This window comes from Rhamphochromis longiceps, linkage group LG17 (genome assembly GCF_057381845.1).
Source record: "Rhamphochromis longiceps isolate RC_006_pf linkage group LG17, R_longiceps_female_GT1.1, whole genome shotgun sequence".
In the NCBI taxonomy this organism is placed as follows: Eukaryota; Metazoa; Chordata; class Actinopteri; order Cichliformes; family Cichlidae; genus Rhamphochromis; species Rhamphochromis longiceps.
In genome coordinates this window covers 42070692-42091579 of record NC_140573.1, presented here as the reverse complement: position 1 = coordinate 42091579, position 20888 = coordinate 42070692, and the positions used below count along the sequence as shown (strand labels likewise).

At 42.3% G+C, this 20888-nt stretch overlaps 1 protein-coding gene across 3 annotated transcripts in view; it reads right to left on the bottom strand.

Moving 5' to 3' along the window:
* fam163ab (family with sequence similarity 163 member Ab) overlaps positions 1-20888 on the bottom strand; it is a 47957-nt gene that overhangs the window by 16893 nt on the left and 10176 nt on the right. For 2 of the 3 annotated variants that reach the window (XM_085387426.1, XM_085387422.1), the window contains exon 1: positions 13938-14398. The exons of the other annotated variant lie outside the window; for it this stretch is intronic. The gene's annotated coding sequence lies outside the window, so the exon portion shown is untranslated. Of the gene's footprint in view, positions 1-13937; positions 14399-20888 lie in introns of those variants that run through there. 3 annotated transcript variants of the gene reach the window in all.

Here is a 20888-nt window from a genome sequence, read left to right as displayed (position 1 = left end):
TTGTGGTTCGTTTATTTGACAAACTGTCTGCATCAGCGGCGCACACCACACGCCCACTTAGACACACAGATCCCGTACACGCTGCATGAGCACACGTGTACAAGCAGAAAGGAAGTTGGATCAGATTAGAGTGACCATCAAAACCCCCACAATGGCCGGCGAGCCCGGCACGCCAATAACGCTCTCCTACACGGACGCAGTGACACAAACACACATATTCAAACAGCCAAACATACTTGAGCATTAGTGAACTCATCAGAACATCCTCATAAAACATTCATTAGAAGTGACAGCAGAGTTTTCGTAGCACTTAGCAGCAGTCAGTGTACAAAAAGGAGCAGCATTTCATTTATGAACAGCACTGAGCCTCAGGACTCGTAACAAGTATCCAGTTTGGCTCGACACTGCAGTTTAATCGCACAACATCTGAGGCCGAGCAACTGGGATGGTTTGCAGTAATGTGCGTGCATACATTATTATAGCAGCTGAGGTCTCAGATTTAAGCACAATGTTTAGTTTCTACACGTTACTGGAGCTCCCGTCATGCACTTCACTCCCAGAAGGGAAAAAGGAAAGTGAAGCAAAGTATCACCAGGGTGTTTTTTTATATTATCAATATTCTTACTTACACATAAGATCTGCCTTCGCAGCGCTTTGACAGTATGATGGTCTGTATGTACCCAATGACACCACTGAACTATTGCTAATGAACTTCATTAGTTCTTCCAGCTGTTTCTCATAATCATACTTAACTCTCCAGCCTTTTGTTGCTCCCATCTCAACTTTTTTGATTTTTATTGCTGCCATTCAGTTCAAAATGAATATTATCCATTAAATAAGGGAACACTTTGATGTTCTGTTGTGAAATGTTGGTTCTTTCAGATTTGGCCTGGTAGTTAGTAACAGGCCGCATTAAGCTACGTTCCACATAATTGATTTCATATTATGACATACGCTACATGCATATGATAGGCGCTTTGTTCCACCTCGTGTTAGATGACACGTATAATACTATGCAAAGATTACACAGTGCAGAGCGCCGTGGTACTCGCTGATGCTTAAGAGGTTTTACGCCTGCGATCATTGGCATTTTATTTTTATTGCCTTTCTTTGTCCCTGTTCAGGAAGGCATTTCCTTTATAGGACAAAGATCCTTCATATTGTAAAACTACAGGTTTCCCCAGTTAGTGGTTTTGGCAAATCAGAGTAATGCACACTTCTCCCAGGCCAGCTCTGTCTTTGATGGAGTGCTCACTTTGGATTCTTGGCCATCAGTCTTCAGGAGCGTATGAAGGACCTTGACTGCCCCCAGAAGATTTTTGCAAGATTGATTTTTTGGATCTTAAATTGTTCAGACCACCAGTAACTCACTGTCACTCTCTGCTCCTTCAAAGACACTACAAACCCGCACTGGCCTTAAACAGCATAGCTTTGAGTCCTGCAAGATTAAGGATTGCTCATTAGTTAGTTTTAAAGTTTGTAATGACAAATGTGTTTTTGTTGACATATATTTCTTTAAATCGACTTCTGAAGATATGATCAAATTACCATTGTCAGATGAAAGACAATAAATCGCCCCTTTATACATAAAACACATCAAATCCCCCCAAAACTCTGCAGACAACGAGCGCCCAAACATACACCTCACACCCCCGCCCTACATTCTTTTAAATTTGTGACTTCGCATACGAAGTTCTAGTTTCAGAATATTCCGTAGCTTTATGGTGGAGAGAAAACAAGTCACCCATCCAAACAGGATTCACGGTCACAGTTGAAATGTAATTTGTCTAATCCTGTTATCTGGCATTCCAAAAGCTTTCCCATATCAGCTTACCCTCCCCATCATCTGTGTTGCGGCCAGGCGTGGGTGTCTGTGTGTGTTTGCATGCGTGTGTAAATGTGCGTTTGTTTGCATGCGTGGGTCTGAAGTAAACACAAGTGTGTGGGTTGGTTTATAAAACGTGGAACGCCTTTTTCTTCAAGCTTATTCCTCGTAAAAGCGGAATAACGGGGAAAGTGAATCTGTGAAGGCTGCAAAAGCTCCAAATGAAATCTGAAGATCAGCGTTTGGATTATTGGATTTTTGTTAATGTTGTGAGTTCAAAAGAGCAGCCTGTACATAGTTTGATGCTGTTCACTGTTTACAGTCCTGCTCTAAAGTAAAAGTGTTGAAAAATGTCGGCAAACAGTCACTTTATAAAAATGAAAATGAGAATAAAAACTCAGTGACCAAAAGCACCTGCGTGAATGAGCACTGTCCTTGGTGCTGAAGTTACTGGAAGCAAAACCTGGATTATTTGTTGTTTTAAACCATGAAGCCCGGTGGATTCAGAGTCCCGTTGAGTTAAAACTCAGACTTTGTTAACCTCGAAATTAGAAGGAAAACATCAGCATATCATTTTGATCAGTCATAAAACACTAACTCAGGCAGCACGGTGGTACACTGGATATAAAAAGATGTTTCTCGGTTCGAACCTCCTCCACACCCTTTGTGTATCGAGTTTGTATATATTTATACAAACTCGATACACAATTTATATTTTATTTTGCTTGTTTTACGTTATTGTATTTTTGCACAACTCTGTTGCTTGTGAAGCTCGCACACAAGAATTTCACTCACATGTGCTGTACCAGTGTACCTGCACATGTGATGTGACAATAAAAGTGATTTGATTTGATTTGTTGATCTGGACGTTGAGTTTTCGGGGAAACCCATGTTCAAAAGAAGTTTCCCCTTTTTTAACTTAATGTCACTAATACTAAACTCTGTGTGTCGGAACAAAAAGTATTTTAGCAGTTTACAGCTACACGTTGTAGAGATGACAGCCTTCCAGCTGATAATGACTTCATTTCCAGGTGACCTTGAAAGCGCTGTTCATACAGTGAGGAACCTACCGGAGTTCAACCAACCGTTCCCATCTTCTCTCTTAAGCTGCCGCAGCAGTTATGGACCGATAGGCAGAGATTGATGACAGTGGACATTTTAGTTCAATTACTTGATTTTGCTCGAGGTCATTTGGAGCAAAGAATGCAATGAATGTGAAGAACCACTCTCCAGAATGATCCCGTTGGCCCTATAAACCCACATGATCAATAAAGACAGTAAAACGACTTCGTTCCTGTGAAGATGGAGAGAGATAGGACAATAGAGAGTTGGAACAGTTAGAATTTTTTTCCTCCGTCCAATCTGGACCACGTTCTGATGCCCTATACGCTTCTGGCAGATTTATAACTAGTGTACATTATGCTGTTATGCAGCCCTCCGGGCTACTGTACTCGAGCCTGCCAGCTCCTGATTCAGCCTTTCTGCACACTTGGTGTGACTCAAGATGTGGTGAATACCTTTACTCACATTGCAAGTGAAAGATTTATTACACGCAGACTATGTGTAATTTCTATACATACATCAAATTCAATTTCCTCCCTCTTCATAGAGAATATCAGCAGTGCTGTGCTGGTTATGGCACTACCAGCTGACGTCCGATCGCTGCCCTTTAACTGCTATTACAACCACAGCTGCTGTGCTGATAGTAATATTACTATGACTGATAGCTCCAATAGGGCTGCTAATATTACTGCTTGATGGCTAATACTGTCCATGAGAGACAAGAATTACCATTGTCTCTTATATGATCATTGATTGTGCGGTCACACTAAACACGAGGAACACGATGGTTAAATGTTTTCCCAAAATCTATTTTTTCAAATCAAGTCAGGGGCAAGCAGACAGTGTCTGTGAGGGCTTTCTAGTGAGTCAATTAAAAACCGCAATGGGCACAAAGCCTGCCACAGAGAGCTCATAAACTACAGTAGAAGGTTTTGCTCAAACACACTTCATTTAATAAACAGTGATGATCACATCTCACGAGAAGCCGTCCAAAACAACTGGCAGATACTCTCATACTGATAATAAATGTTTGTAACATCTCTCTCAACTATACAAAAGCTTCTGGAGTGCCTGTTGGCAAGGCACTGGATATTCCAACTCTGGCAGTAGCAGGTTACCTTTACAGTCAGGTTTAAAACATATAGCAGGAAGTTTAACCTCATGATAAACATTCCCAACATTTAAACACCACAGTGAGCTGAATGAAAACGAGCTGTTGTACACCCACCTTTAACACACATATTGTTCCAATAAAAGATTTATGTAACTTATATCATTTTCCAGTATAACGTCACCAGATAACAGGACATCAGCTTATTTCTCTTTTAAACTTGTCTCCATATGTTTTCTTGTAACTGCTTCAACACGCCTCATACCAAGGCTCCCGGCCTGTGGCTGAGCTCTGGACAGCTTTAGCTTTAGCTGCTTTCTTTCTGTTAGCATCTTTAAAACAAATTAATGTTCACCTGGATGATAATGGCTTAACTGTCTGATTACACATGTTGTCATAAATGTTTTTGTGGCAATTCCTCCAAATTTTACTTTGCTGAACTTTCTATCTGCCTCACTGATGATAAGAATAGGCCACAGACACATGCTAGCAACCTGCAGCTAAGTGACATGCTAGCAACCTGCAGCTAAGTGACATGCTAGCAACCTGCAGCTAAGTGACATGCTAGCAACCTGTAGCTAGCATGTGACTTTTATACAGTCACTAGTTTTCACGACTCTCATAGCTGGACAGAGGTGAGCCTGACCGCATCGAGCACAGATGCTGCCTGATCATATTATCTAATACTCAGCTTCATTGACCTGCCATTATTATATCAAGTAGTAGGTAAATATGGGTGTTGCCAATAGGATAACTTAACAGAGCCTTCATTGATGTCATTACTACCCATTCTTTAATGTAAAACGGATGTCATTAATGAGCTCAGTTGTATGCTTTTGTGCATGTACTAAATGAAGCAATGAGATGTCTTCCAGATTACAACGCAGAACCTTCTGCAGTTCAATACTGTTAGCAGCTCTTGTGTTTACTTTACTGAATAATAGTGTCTATTCACCTTTGGTGTGTTTTCCTGATTAGAAAAAGTGCAAATAGGAAATGGAACAGGGACTGATGCATGTTTTTATCAATGAGTTGGAAACAAAATGGAAAGCTTGTGGGTCAATTGAATATAAAGTCAAAATTCAATCACATTAAGATTCTTAACAAGCTGAAGCACTGAATTGCTGCATCTAACCTTGGGGGAAGACCTCTACCCACAGAGCTACTGACTAACACGCACTTCAAAGCTGAAGACTTGAATTGATTTTTTTGCTAATTTATATCCTGTTCTGACAGATTCACAGTGAAGAACTTGAGCAAGAAAAGGAGTTGACATTAACATGCATGCAGCTTTGAGTTGAGGTTTGAGGTTTACAGGGATTTCATTATAGCTGCTCAGCTCCTCCTCTGCTGTCTTGCGATATGCCAGCCTCCCTGCACATTTGGCAGCAGTGCAGCATCGCTGAATGCACATCCAGTATAGGGCAGTGAGCAGCCAGGGAAGCTGTAATTACTGTACCACTATTCTGCTGGTCAGCACAGCAGCCTCATAAAAGGAAATGAAATGTTCCAGCTTTAATCTTAGAGGGAGTAATGTACCACGAATATTGCATTAGCATACAGTCGCAAGGAAAAGTTGCAACAGATGCTCGAACAGATTGAGATCTGGAGAATTTGGAGGTCAGGTCAAAACTACAAACAGCTTCATGTTTCTCGAACCATTCCTGAGCAGTTTATTTGTAGTGTGCCGGGATGCATTATCCTGTTTAACAAGCCCACTGTAATTAGGGAATACCAATGCCACGAAGAAGGTAGGCGACTATTTTTACACAGCTTCCTTTCAACCCATAGTTTAACCTGCCTCCATGTCTTCTCCAGTTAAATGTGGCCCACTGTACATGCGTTACAAAAGAAAGTATGATTCATATGATCAGGCTGAACAAATAGTTTGTGATGCCTTTACCTAAACGGGGTCTATACCTGGACATTTTTTGGTTGAAATAAAAATAAATGTAAATGCTTCCCTCCAGCACAAATAAACACTTTGAAAGGCCTGGAGAAGTACTGCTCAAGAGCATTTAAACCTGCACAGTGCTGTAAGGCTGGACGATGAATACACAATAAGGCTTCACAAAGTATATCTGAACATATTATATTATTTTGATTTCATAACCTTTGTGCAAACAAAAACAGAATCCGAGCAAATACTTTCATTTTAAACCAGAGGATTCTAATAAAAACTCTGCTGTCCCATTAATCAACAGCTGTACACTCTGGCTGCAGAGCTCCACCCACCGCGGGTGCCTGACCAATCACATTAGAGCCCCGCCCACCTTTGGGCTCCGCCTCCAAACAGGCATGGTGTCAACAAAATGAAATTCTTTGCTCGTATTACGTTTCAGCTCACGCAAACATTATGACATAAAAATCATTCCATAATGTATGTCTTGAATTTATCTAATAAGACTAATTAGGATTCCAGGTAAGACTTCTTTTCAAAATAACACTTCTGACTAAATTTGCCCAAATTTAGAAGAAAGTGTTTACCTTTTGGTGAGAACAATTACGTATGTCAACCTCAAAATCATTCACTTTAACAGAGATAAAGTATCAGTGATGCCTTCATAGTTTTTATTTGGCTCGTGCTAAGTTCAGAGTTCTCATTTCCTTACTGTCCCATCATTGTAGACTCAAAATCTAAGCGTGTCAGGCTACAAACCAGGCTAAACACTTTTATGGAAATGGCCATCAATCAGTCTATGAGCACTGTGCAAAGCCTGTGCCAACCTTCACTCCCTACAGTGCATTTCCCACTACTGTCAAAACAAACCCCAGTGAGAAAAATCCCTGGGTAAGTATGACTGTCAGTGCATTGATCAAAGCTATTTCAACACGTAGCCGTGAGACAAACTGAATGCATGACCTTCAGCTTGCAGGACGGTAACTGAATCCACTGTGCCATCCTGCCAACAGTCAGGCAGACTGAAGAGGAAATGCTTCCAGGACAAACAACCACTCAGCTCTCCTCTGGTCAGTTAGGCAGCGGCTCTCCGCTAATTGTTTTTGAGAGGGTCGCTCACGAGTTTGTCTCAAATGCATCAGGAAGCAAAGACACATCAATAATCAAAGTATCTTTATGCAGACACAAAATTCCAATCTGCAACAAAAGGTTTGTCTCCAATCATCGCAGCCTTGAGCTGTTTTCATCCCATCCATGCAATCATGGTGAGGCTCGAGAAACAGAGAAGCAGCTTGTGAGTGACACGATTCCTACTGACTCTTATTGTAGGCAGGAAGAAAGAGAGGAAAGAGAAAAGAGACCCCGCAGAAACTTTATCACCCAGTTCATCTTAAGAACATCAGTCTCTTCACGTGCATCAGTTTATTGAGACTAAAAGGTTTACAGACTTTGAAATAATGTGTTTTATTTGACATGGATTCATTTAAAGATTCATGTTGTGCAGCTCACCGTGCTTTAGCCATGTCACACGTTTTATTCATATTCAATATATATTTTACTGCAAATCTTCTGTGTTCTCAGTTCATATTGATACTATCTGCATCTGGTAAGCTGACCTTTCTTATCTTTACTAACCAATGCATATATGCACGCTGAACTCTGGGCTGTGCCACAGCTCGGTGTGAGTAAGAGAAGCAGGAAAAACTGCTTACTGCAAGTATAAATGTTGGATGTGAGCTTCAAGCGCTGCTTGCGTAAGAGAACGGCTGCAGAATCAAAACTAATGCTGGGGAGCGGGTGGGCAGTGATGACAAAAAGATGTAATTTCAGGAAAGACGTGTTTTAAAGAATAACAGTTCGAGTTGACTGTAAGATAAAGAGTTTCCTCTGCGGAGAACAGCTTAAGTCTTAAAGCAGGAGGTACGGAGCTGAAGTAAGCAGTCAGTCATGGGCCACTTCATGAGTGGAAGCCTTGTTTTATTAGACGGGAGGATAGAGGTGCCTGGGATAGGTGGTCTTATTGCCACGTTAACCTTTTTTCCTTTTACTTTTTAAGGACTGTGATCACGAAGAACTCCTAAAATCTGTCCCAGGCTTTCAGAGGAAACGTCCACTTAAAACTAACAAAAGGTCACATTTTGTGGGTTTGTGCTCCACAAATCCAGTGTGTGTGCTAAACGTTTGTGAGCGTTCAGACGAGTGTATTTGTGTGCATTTGTTTCTCTAACTGAAGCATGAACTACAGATGAACTGCAGACAGCATTGGGGGGAAAAACAAGCTGGAGACATCCTCAAAAACTGGCCTTTCTCACATGTAGCACACAGCAGGAGATAATCCACTTCAGACACATTCTCTATGCTGGAAATATATTTAGTTTAAGTGAGGGTGTTGCCCAGAAAGAGTCTGGTGCAAGAGTCGGTGAATTCACTGGATTATTGCTCTGTTCTTAAATGGACATTACACAGAGTTTGCACAAGAAAGTTAAAAGACTGTTAAACCCTAAAATGACCCCAAACAAAGGGCCATCGTTGACCCTGTGGTTTAGAAAGAAGCACAAAGGACTTTGGGGAAAAATCTAAATACTGTTTGATCCGTATTAGAATTATTATTCTTTTCCCTGATTGCCAAGACTTTGGACCGTGTGGTGGATGCAGTGGAGGAGCATGCAGGGGGCAGTTGTGACAGAAGAGGATGCTACACCTAGCTGATTATTTGTGTGACGAGCCCCAAAGAGAGCAACACAAAGAAGAAGAAGGTCGCACAGGGTTGGATGACGTGCACCTCACAGGGTTATTTATAGAAGAGCCACAGGACAAGTCTCGGCTGTCCATCTGCATCTAAAGGTCAAAGGTCACTCTTTGAGGATGCCAATGTTCACATTTTGGACAGAGAGGACAGATGGTTTGAAAGAGGAGTGAAAGAACCATCTATGTCCACTGTGAACGACCACTTTTGAACAGAGGGCGGGGCTTATGACACCAACTGTCTGCCATCTATAATCCAGTTTTGAGATCCTTCCCAGACGCCTGAACACCCACTCACGTCCTGGGCCATCTGACCTCAGGAAAGGCTTCACAATGAGTTCACCCAAACCTTGGTTGATTGTGACCTGCACCCATGTTCACACCTTGACTCGTGTGATTAGGTAGCGGATCAATAGGGGGTCCATGACCCTCTTGGGGCGACACTCCCATTGGGCTTAAAATCTGGGACTCTCCACCAGTTGCTCTTAGAACTGAAGAAGCTTCTTGGATGAAACTTAAAGAAGTCCAGACGCTTTTCTTTCCAAGCTCCTCCGACTACGATCACCCGGAGGACTGAGAACCTTCACAGACTCACAGGGTTGGACATTTCAGTTCTCATGTGCATCTTTGGAAGATCCTTAAAAGTTCAAGTCCATCATTGAATGTGTGAAAACAAATGGTGCACAAATCTAAATGCCAAAGAGCTTCGTTCCCCTTTCCCCTGTCTTCCTGTGCAGGAGAGTCAGTCTGGTGTCATCTAGAAGTTGTATGCATGCGTCTTTGTGTGTGTGCGTTTTTGATGAGTCACCACAGATAAAGCAGCCAGCAGCGGTAGAGCTACATTAGCAGATAACAGCATCTCTCTTCCAGAGACCACCGGCTTTGCCAACAGCCCTTCTTCTCATTCGGTTCATCGTAACCCAGGGTACCTGCGCTTCAGGGCAAGGGGCGTTCACAACCCCGTGCTACAGCGTTTGGAAGTTAGCGTCACGAATGACCATCTAAAGCTGAATAACAGAAAGTAGATCTCAAAACAGTGTGTTTGAGAGGACAGGAGCATGAGGATGCCCACTTCCCTTAATGTCAGCATACTGTGTGTGAGCTGTAATAGGAGTAAGATAGGAAAAAATACAAAATAAAAATATCTATCAAGTTCTATAGTTTAACGATGTACCAGGAACCAAATATTCCAAGGCAACATATTACTGTTAATCGTGTATCTAGCACTCAGGTGGAGGTGGGCAGCTTACAACTACATGAAGGAGTTTCTTTATGATCTTTTTGGCACATTTATAAGCTGAAAGTAGCTTTCAGCTCCAGACCCAGATCATGCTAGAAACCAGCCATCACTGTAGATTCAGGTCTGTGTTCAAATCCTAGCTGGCAGCTAATAAAGAGGTGAAAACAAGCTGGTCTGACTGCTGTTAGATGCTAGAACTTAGCGTCCTGTCCTGCTCGTGCTGCACTGCAGCTCGGACGCGGCTCGCCTCGCCTTTCATGTGTGACTACAGTACGCGCAACTCTCAACTTTTATGGCAAGAAACATCAATACAGCAGCCACAAAGACCTTAAGGGGCGATGAATAATTCACGCAAGGCTCCTGAAACACTGAAACACTTTCCTCTTCCCCGTGTCGTCTGAGAATCTCTCCGCCAACCCCCAACAAACACACACACAGCTATGGCAGCTCAGACACACTCTTTCATGCATGTTGTCCCAGAAAATACACTCAGTGCAGTGTTAGCAGGAGGATGCAAGGACTTTACAACCAAAGGGAGGCTGAGTACAGCACTGTGCCACAAGAACGCAAGACAGTCAGAATCTCTGACACAGGCCTTCCCTGAGGCAACAATGACTGCGCTTTGATTTCAAAAAATACTCATTTGAATTCAAAACACCACAGGGCAGTTTGAGACTGTCATCATTTGGATGAGACACACATATAATACACATTATGTCACACACGGCGCCTACCGGGCTTCAGATGTTCATCTTGTGTGGACATGATGCAAGATTGTGGGTCAAAATTCAACCACTAGATCACTGGATGATTTCTTTTTCAGCAAACTTTTAATGCATCTGCTTTGGCTGCATGATTTCAAATTGCAGGAACCATTATTAAAATGCTTGTACAAAAACATAAGTGTTTGTGTTAGGACAAGGATACAGTGTGCTGCTTCTGTCCCACCAACAGGCTTGAAGAGGTTAAATTGGCCAGCACAAGGTTAAATATTCCCAGCATTCCCGTATCCGCAGCAGAAACACGAGAAATCGCGTACATCGGGAGGATTCGTTGGGTTTTATAAGGCAAACTGTTTCCTAACTTCACTGAGGATGATCAAATATTTAGTCACATAGCCAGAGCAGGCAGTTACAGAGCAGCTTGGTACTGACAAATCAAATGTTGCTAGCAGCCAGTTGTCATTTCCCACAGTGTTTTGAAGTGTAGGCGCAGCGCACCATCGCACAGCCTTCGTGTTAAATACATTTTGTCTGTTGCTGCTGCGTTAGCTGTGACAGCGCTGACTGCAGACTCCTCTGGGAAATCAGCCCACTTCCTGTTGTATCACAGCCACTGGAGGTGAAGGAATTAAGACGTTTGTGTGTGTGTGGAAGCGGGAGGATATAGAGAGGCTGCTCTACAGATATTTCGTCAAGCTGTGTTTTCCAGCCAGTCTCCATGAGAAATGGGTCACACAAGGTTTTAATGTGGCGGAAATTAACGAACATAAACGTAGAAGCGAAGGTTTTGTTTGGATGTTTGACGTGAACATATCCGCTCATGGATAAAACACCACCTATAGCAAAGGCTAAGTCTGCAGTCAACACTGGACGTCAGTGCAGCAGCAGCTCTCTGAGGCTTTGCTTCCAAGACAAGAGCTGAACACCATCACGTAGCAGCTTCCCAACAAAGTCACTGGTCAGTGAAAGCAGACGTGTAAAACATGAGGCCCGAGGCCCGGAATCAGACCGCCAAAGACACCAATCTGGCCCACTGGATGGCTTTGGAAAATGTGAAGAAGAGCTTTTAACTGTATTTCCTACTGATAAAGACCTTCCCATGGCTGCTCATACACCAATGCAAATAAGTAATAGATACACCATTAAATGACAGAAGAAATAGTTTTTTTTCCTCATATTCTACTTTATGATTTATCAGTGGGTTCAAAATAAAAACAAGCAAAAAGGGAAAAAAAATGTCTCACTTGAAAAAAATGATCTACTTTAGAATAATATATATTTATATTAATATATTATTGCACTAACTGAAGTTTTTCTCTAAATTTACACATTTATTTCTTACTATTTCAGCCCAAAGCAGCATTTCTTTCTCATGTAGGAAAACTGCTGATATTGTGCTTTATTTAGGTCTTTATATTAAACGTATTTACGCAGATGAAAAGAGGGATTTCACTGGTCCGGCCCGCTTCAGATCGAAGCCGTCAAAGGGCCCAAAGTGTAAAATGAGTTTGACATCTCTGATTTAGGCGTTTTGAACATGTCAACTTTAATCTAAAGAAAAGACGGTTAAATATATTTCTTCTTTCTCGGACAGCAAAGTAACTGCTGCATGTGCAAATGAGTCAGCAGCACAAACACGTTACACATGTTGGTCGCACACAGTGTCACTACATATACGCTACTGTATATGAACAGTGTTTCCACAGAAATATTGTATAAACGACTGACGTAGCCACCAAAACACCACCTGGTGCTTAGGAAAGAGCTTTTGCGATGCCTAAAACTGAGCTTTGGGCCATCGCCACCTTGGTGTTTTGAAACCGGATACGACAGGCGATGCACATATTTGATTGTGAAGTCAACGCCATGTGTTAAGACGTTGAGGTTAAAAGTTGGCTAAGATGGCGCCGCCCTAGTGGCAGCCTGCCGTAGCAGCTCCCGATCGCCGTAATGTTCTTTTTTAATCTTTTATATTTATACCTATATCTTTATATTTATCTGTTTATCTTAATATGCATCTGTTTCTACACTCATTTTATACGAGTGCTTGATGTTTGTTGTATATTTGCTGCTAGGGCAACTAAATTTCCCTCTGGGATTGATAAAGTTTCTCTGGTAAAAAGTTGCCTGCATAGTCCCCATTATTCACTCTAATAGTGACCATAATTTAAATGTCCACATGACCTGAAGCTAGAGGTCATAAAGTCATCAGGAAAATCTTTACTGAGGAGCAGTCGAGTCAAGCACATTATCGTATAGATTTGTCTACAACTGGATGTTTGTCTCACAGAAGTCGCCCCCTGTTGAGCGATGAAAAGAATGCAGGTCCTTGGTGTCACTTTTCAGACTCTGAAGCAGCATCAGTCGTTCATACAGTCTGTGTTGAGAGGAGGATTGTGTTTTTGCATGCGTGTGTATGCAAGCGAAAGAAGGCTAATAAACTAACAAACGACACTACATAACGGAGCCATAACCAGCTTCGTCATCCTGTGACTCTGCAGCCTCCATGAGCAACAGCGAGCACCATCAGTTCTCCAGGTTCTGATCAGGCGAATACAAAAAAAACAACCTCGAGTGCAGAAACTCAGAAACCAAAGCAAAGCGAGCACGTTTTTTCTTTGAAACTTTGCTTTGGTAGCAGGACTCTGAGGATTGACTTCCTTTGGATACAGCCTCAAGTGGCCATTTAGGTAAGAGCAGTTATTTGTGATGGATAAATATTTTTCTTCTTTCAGTCCAAAATTCTGCGTCGTATTTTGCAACTTGATTGTACAATGTGGCCATTAAATGGTTGTATCTGTGTCATGTTTAGCATGTAGTACAGTGAAGGACTTTGGGGGGGGGGATCCCTCTCCGGGGGCCAAACTGAACTTCAGACCCCAGCAGTGACTCTCAGGAACCTTACCTTGTTTCCCCCATCTGTTCAAAAAACACTAACCCCAAGCAGCGAAGTAGCTGTCACTGCCTTCATCTACACATCACTGTTTAATTAATTTCATTTAATGAATTGCCAGCAGGCGATCAGAGTAGAATCAAAATGGCAAACACCTCCAGCTGAGCTTCTCCGCCCTCACTTTATCTCCACTGCCCACATTTCACGAAGCATAAAAGAGAAAAAACAGCCTCAATTAGACCTTCTCTGCCAGGTAATGTGACATTTTCATAAACCTAACAGAATAGTGACCCTTCTGAACCCCAATCATTCTAATCACAAACTAAGACCTCTGATTATAAATAAATAAATAATAAATAAATGGATTTTAAATAAATCTATATTTTTTGTTGAAAACGTCTTGCTTTGTGCTCACAGTTTCAATTTCAACCACACATACCTGATCTAATTACATGGTCCGCTCGTCAATCTTGGGCCAATCTTGTGGAAACTGACCATGAAAAATCCACCAGCATCCTTATCGCAGCAAGAGGAAGACAGAGAAACGCGGTACATGGGACTGCGGCGGAACTTCTCCGAGGATGAGCCGGAGTCCAGAGCGCGTACAGCCGCCAGGGAAACTAAACACCAGCGGTGTGGAAACCCCAGATTAGAGGTCAAATGCACGGCTGTGAACACAGCCAGAACCGGAGGACACTGAAAAATGGAGCATACTGACGGCGCGGCAACCGGAGGAAACAAACCGATAAGGACGAGGACAACTCCGAGATGAGCGCTTTTTACGCGCATGTAGTGTGTGAAAACGCGTTCACCTCCATTCACAGCGGCGTTATTCTCGGGACTCCAAGAGAGAAAGCAAGCGGCAGGAAGCTTGAAATCACGGAATTTAAACCGGACACATCCAACAAGTGCGGGACGCGAAGGCGAAATGACGCTGCTGGGCGGACTGGGGAGCGATGGGAGGAGAGGAGTCGCCCCACATCACGCAGAACCTCCCTTAAAAAGAAGGCGTGATGTAGTGGGCCTACATTTCAGAGGAATGCCAAAAATATATTTATATATGAGCCAGAATATTACCGTCGAGGTTCCACTTAACTCGATGCCAGTAAAAATGAAGTGGGATGTTTCTGAACTCTGTTTAATCACTGCATAAACTTACAGAGTGCACCATATTCAAAATATTAGTACTGTATCATATTACTGTACGAGTATCACAGTACTGTATGATAGCAGTAGAATTCAACATGCTGATATAGTAGAAGAAAGAAAGTTCAATGATAAAGATAATAACACCAAAAATAGCATGTAGTCATCATTATATGGATACAACCAGGAGACAGGACATATCGACACTTTCAGCCATACTCATCACCCATAAACTCCTTTAGACTCAACAATACAACCTGGATGTTACCCTGAACGCTGGTTCAGAATGTTCCTATTAGAAAACGAAGGCTGGGTAATGCTACAGTAGAGCCCCCATACACAGACCATTGAGCCACAGTAATTGATTTGCCCTCAATCACTGTTCCTTTAATCTACTTACTGTTGCAGCCAAGTCAACGCCAATATTGACGGAGAGGGAAGGCCTGGCTGACTAAAAAGGGATGTGCAACAAAACTGAGACACACAGATTAATGCAAGTGAATCCAAGAAGAGCAGGGCAGCGGAAGCTGGGCAGTCTTGCTCCAGGCTCTCAAACTACAGAGGACAAAAACTGCCAAAATCACAAAGCAATAAATGATTAAAATGCATAAAAAATAAAGGCAAGGCAAGTTTATTTATATAGCACAATTCAACAGCAAGTTGATCCAAAGTGCTTTACAGAGACATTAAAAAACAGAAACAAATAAAAAGCAGGATTTAAAATGGGAAAAAAGGAGTAAGTTTTAAAATTTAAGCTTAAAAGTAAAACGGTGCAGATTTGGTGCTTTATTCAAATGCAGCTGAGAACAGGTGAGTCTTCAACCTGGATTTAAATAAACTGAGCGTTTCAGCTGATCCGAGGCTCAATAAATAATAAATAAAGTTTGCATTAAAAAGGTTATGTAATATAATATGATTCTTCTTTTTAGCTTTTAGCTTTGTTTTACTTGTTGACCTCTAAGAAGCTTGGACCTGTTTATTTCTCATCGATACGATTTATTGACGTATTATTTGACTGTATGACTTCCAGCTAAGCTAAGGGACTAGTCCATACGTCACCAAATGGCTGACCTCGGTCCGGATCCGGACCAAGTGCTGGATCTGTCTGGAACGGTAATCAGTGCCAGCAAAAAATTCCCCATGATGCATAAACCCAGAGCTCTGTTTTATCAGTACGGCGTAAAACAGTGGGCGCAGGTAAACCAGTCCTTACGGTAATCGCCTACTGTTTATGGAGTTAGGCAGAAAAGCCAATCAGACATATAGCGTACTGCAGACACAACATAGAGAGGAGCAGACACGGTGTGCTCGGCGGTGAGCGAGTGGACGAATCAGTGTGGGCTCATTCCTCCAAACCTTTATGTCTCACATGCTGTGAAACAGTGGAGCTGTTAAGCGTCTCTATGAAATCAAACACAAGTTTGTTGAAAAGACGCATCCACCAACGCACACATTCATATGTGCACCAATCACGTTCAGACCCAGATTCAAGCTCCTCACGCCGCAGTCACATGATCATTTATCCCACTGAGGGATAGTGGGCGCTCGTTTTAGAAAAAGGCCCGTTTTTCCAATTGCAGATGTGATTTGTTTCTTGAAAAGCTGGCCTCAAATTCCTCTTTAATTGTTTGAAGAAACAATTAGGAAAGGAAAGAAGAAATACGAAGAGAAACGAGACACGTTTTTGGAATAAGCACTTTTGATTGTATTATTATGAAGAAGAATATGTTTATTATTTGTAATGAAGGCCTGGAGTTCACTCTGTTAGCCATGTGTGTCTTAATCAGAACAAAAAATAAATATCACTGTGATGAAGTGGAAATATACAACCATGATTTGATTGACATGGGATGAAACTGAGATCTGGACCTTGTTGTGAACGAAATCTTAGTGATCGAACCTACTGGGACTAGTCCTAAGTGTAGACAGCTACGTCAGTGCTGTGGGAACAGAATCAGTATAGGAAAGCATCCATCCATCCCTCATCCATCCATCCCTCATCCTCCCATCCATCCATTCATCCATCCTTCCCTCCATCCTCCCATCCATCCTCTTCTGCTCTTCCTTATCAGGGTCAAGTTTAAAAAGTAGCAAAAACAAATACATTAGTCTGACCACTTAATGCTTTATTGCAACTATAATCACTCAATTTTACAAGCTGACATCTGTTGCAAGGCTTGTGTTGAGTATATTTTATTTCTGAACATCTCATAGTCCTCCGTCTTCTCATCTTTGGCTACTCGCCTCACTTACACAGTAAGACGTGGCTGACGAGGTACTTTGGGGTTGTGAACTGTGAAATGTTGGAAACACAATCAGGAAAACTTTGTCTGAAATATCAGTTTCTTGTGATGATACTCACAGTAGCTCATGGCTACACATCTGAGATAAAACTGCAGGGACAGCTTGTCGTGCAGCTCAGTACCGGATCTGCGTTCAGTCGACCAGGTAACCTTTACTGCCACAGAAAGTGATTTTTCTTTTAGTTACCCAAAATTACAGAAAAAGACTGGGAGATGAAAACAAGCAGATCCTTTTAGTGAAAATACCACTGGTACAAAGTCAGTGTGTGCTAAAAACATTCAGGGAACAAAAGGAATTCAAGACAATAAAAGAAAGAGTCTGACATCTTAGAAGATTTAGAGGATTGAGAGACCGGTAACACCTTGCTACCACTCTCATGTCTGTATGCTAGACATGAATCTGCAGAGAACACGTCTAGCTTTGCTTCAAATAAAGACCTACTGTCATGGTTGGCTGTGTGGCAGGCGGGCAAGCAGGAGTGGTGGATCCAAAATGCAGGACTCAGACACAGAAGTTCAACTTAAAGCGCAGCTTTAATGCTGGAAAACCTCTTACTAACTAAACTCACCAAAAGACAAACAAAAACGCTGGTGGACTAAAACACTGAAGCACAAAACCCTGAACTGGAACTGGAAACAAAACACTGGCAAAACACACACAGCTTGTTGAGGGTACGACGCAACACTGACTCAGAGAAACACAGGGACTAAATACACTGGGAAGTAACGAGGAGAATGAGACACAGAAGGAGAGCACAGCTGGGGGAAATTAGAACTGACGAGACAAGCAAAGCAGGACACATTCACATAAGACACGGACCTTCAAAGTAAAACAGGAAGGATCACACAGAGACGCGAACTTGACACAGTGGAGACAGGAACTAAGAAACACAGAGACATAAACCATAAGGCAGAGGACTCTAAGAACCGAGAGACACAGAGGGGAACTCAAACATGCAGACACAGACTACACAGAACAGAGGGGACACAGAGAAACATGAAGGGCAAGGGATCGAAACTAGAAACTCACACCAAGTACAATAATACAAAAATCACAAAGAACTAAAACGCTGGGTCAGGAGACCCAGGACCCTGACACCTACAACCAAAGTAAACATCTATCCTGACTTTAGCCAAAGGCAAAAGAACAATGACCCACCACATCTTATTCTCATTAATTATCTTACTAGGTTGGGTTTTTTGCAAACACAAAAGTGTAAACACAAGTTATTGTTTTTCAGAACAGTAATCTGTTTCTTTGATCCACCACTATGACAAAAACTGAAATGTCTTTAATCAAGATATTAATCCATAAGAGCCCAGACACATTTTACAGGAAAACTCTGGGAGAGTCAAAGTTGAAACTTTAACAGGAACTTTCCTCTGTGTGTAAAGGAGCGTAGACACCTGTGTGGCCGTGGTTGTATGGATTAAAGATGCTCATTCAGTAAAACTAGAGTCGCCTCAAGGATACGGTTCAAAACCTTTAGTCACTGCTTTAAATGTTCTCTGGAAAGAAATGCATACCTGTTCAGACTTGGGAGAGTGGGGGACCTTACAAACGACCACAAAAACAAGGACATGGGTTTAGACCGCTCCTGTAAATGCACGCCACACCAGTCTGTGCAAAAACTGTGTATCTGAAATGTAAAAGAGAAAGAGAGCATCCAGAGCAAGCTAGAGCTGTTTGATTTAACTGACAGTATTGACTCTGGGGGAGGTGCAGACACAAGATTTGAGTTTCACATTGCTGGATCAGTCAGCAGTGACCTTCCCTCATTACATCCAGGACGTTACTCCGTATTACAGTATTATATTTTAGTCAGAGGAGGGGACTAGATGATAGAATAGGCAGAAGGGTCTGAGATCACAGAGGGCAGACAATGTAACACACATATACTGCTGTGGCAAAAAGGGGGGAAAGTTGTGTAAGTATAGACATGTGCTGGTTGACATGATTAACCCTAACCTGAAAATCTGGCTAGTAGTTTCTGAAGCATATATATCCTATTTTGGTGACTGATATAAATATGAGTTACAGCAGATGTGTTAAACAATGGCTTGTTGCAGTTAATCAAGCAGTCAGTCAGACAAGATATCCATCACAGCCAGAGCTTTATAACTCATGTCTGACCTGCGCCGTCTGATGGACTGATGGGTTATGGGGAGTGCACTGTAGAAACACAATGCAATGGATACTGGGCAGCAAAGCTGGGCACTGACGAGGTACCGGCATTTAAAATCAAAATAAAACCAAGTAAGAGCTAAAGTAGCTATCACCTGGCTAGGTGTTTGGGTGTGTGTGCAGCATCTCTATAGCAACCTGGCTCACAGTGTGCCGTGAGAGTGGAGACCATAGAAAAGCAAGCCAGGAAGCTCCCACTGCACACTTTTGGTGCTGATGTTAATGTCAGAGGAGGTTTGGAACACATCAGCATCTGGCATCTCCGCCGTGAAGCTTCATGTGCTCTGCTGCGTCAAGGGCGAAATAGTGTGGTTTCCAAACCCTTCCAGTGTGTAATAATACCACAGCTGATGGTTTAGTGTCCAGGAAAAACTGACTGTTACATTAAATTCAGTGTAAATGTTTGTAAAGGCACCTTGCATGGGGTGGAAGACAAAATGTGTGGACTAATAGTTTTGTCCATATCATCTAAAGTTTTCTATATGAAAAGACTTTTTAAGAAAAAGGTCACAAAGTTCCCCTTCCACCACTAAAATCTCTACAAAGGTGCATTTTAGCAGAGTCTTTGTGAAGGTTCTCAGTCATCCAGCTCATCGTAGCCCAAGGAGTTTGGAAAGAAAAGCGTCTGGACTTCTTTAAGTTGCTTGAAGACGTTTCACCTCTCATCTGAGAAGCTTCTTCAGTTCTAAGGTCAAATGGTGGAGAGTCCCAGATTTAAGCCCATGGGGGGACACCCCCCCTCCCCCCCATGGGGGGAGTGACTTCAGAAAATCAGATGATAGGGTGGGGCTAGGTTTCACAGCGGGTTCACCTGAAACCTTGGTTGATTGTGACCTACACCCATTTTCACACCTTGGCTCATGTGATTAGGTAGAGGATCAACAGGGGGTTCATGACCCTCTTGGGGGGGGGAAACTCCCACAGGGCTTAAATCTGGGACTCTCCACCATTTGACCCTAGAACTGAAGAAGCTTCTCAGATGAGAGGTGAAACGTCTTCAAGCAACTTAAAGAAGTCCAGACGCTTTTGTTTCCAAACTGTTGAACAGTTAACTAATTGATTTGTTAGTAAATGAATTTAGTGCAAATTAAAGTTTAATTACTTTGGAATAATGTGTTGAATTAAATGCAGGCCCTGCATATCAAGATGAAAATATCATCCAACTGACTGAAGCACAGTAAATGCTTTGAGGCTGCTTTGCTGCCACTGGGACCGGAGAGCTTGCATGAAAAGTGAATTCCCAAATTAATTTATGTCAGAGTGGCTGATCACCAGCTAGACATCAAAGTAAATCTGCTAAAGAAGCCTTTCAAACACAGAGAAGCTGCTCTGCAAAAGCAGCGCGATGCGAATGCTTAATTCACATGTTCAAGAACTGGACAGGAGGCTTGAATTTGTCTATATTTGTAGACAAAAATCAAAATGACCAGAGTTTCCAGACTGTACTGTTTGTGTCATTTGATGAACTTAATAAATCCACAGTGCTGTGTGTATTTTCCTCACTGTGGTGCTGGGTTTTATCTAGCTGTTGATATTCAGTATTAATAACTTTCACAACAGTTACTGCATTTCAGTTTCCTCTGTCCGTGCATACATGAACAAAACGGATCAGAGGCAGATAGAAGGAACATGCAGGACAGAAACGGTGCGAGAAAAGAGACGAGACCAGGTTAGAAGTAGAAGTACAATATGGGCAGAAGACAGAGGAGGAGAAACGGAAAGAAGAGAGGAGGCGACAAGAAGAGGAGAGCCCTGT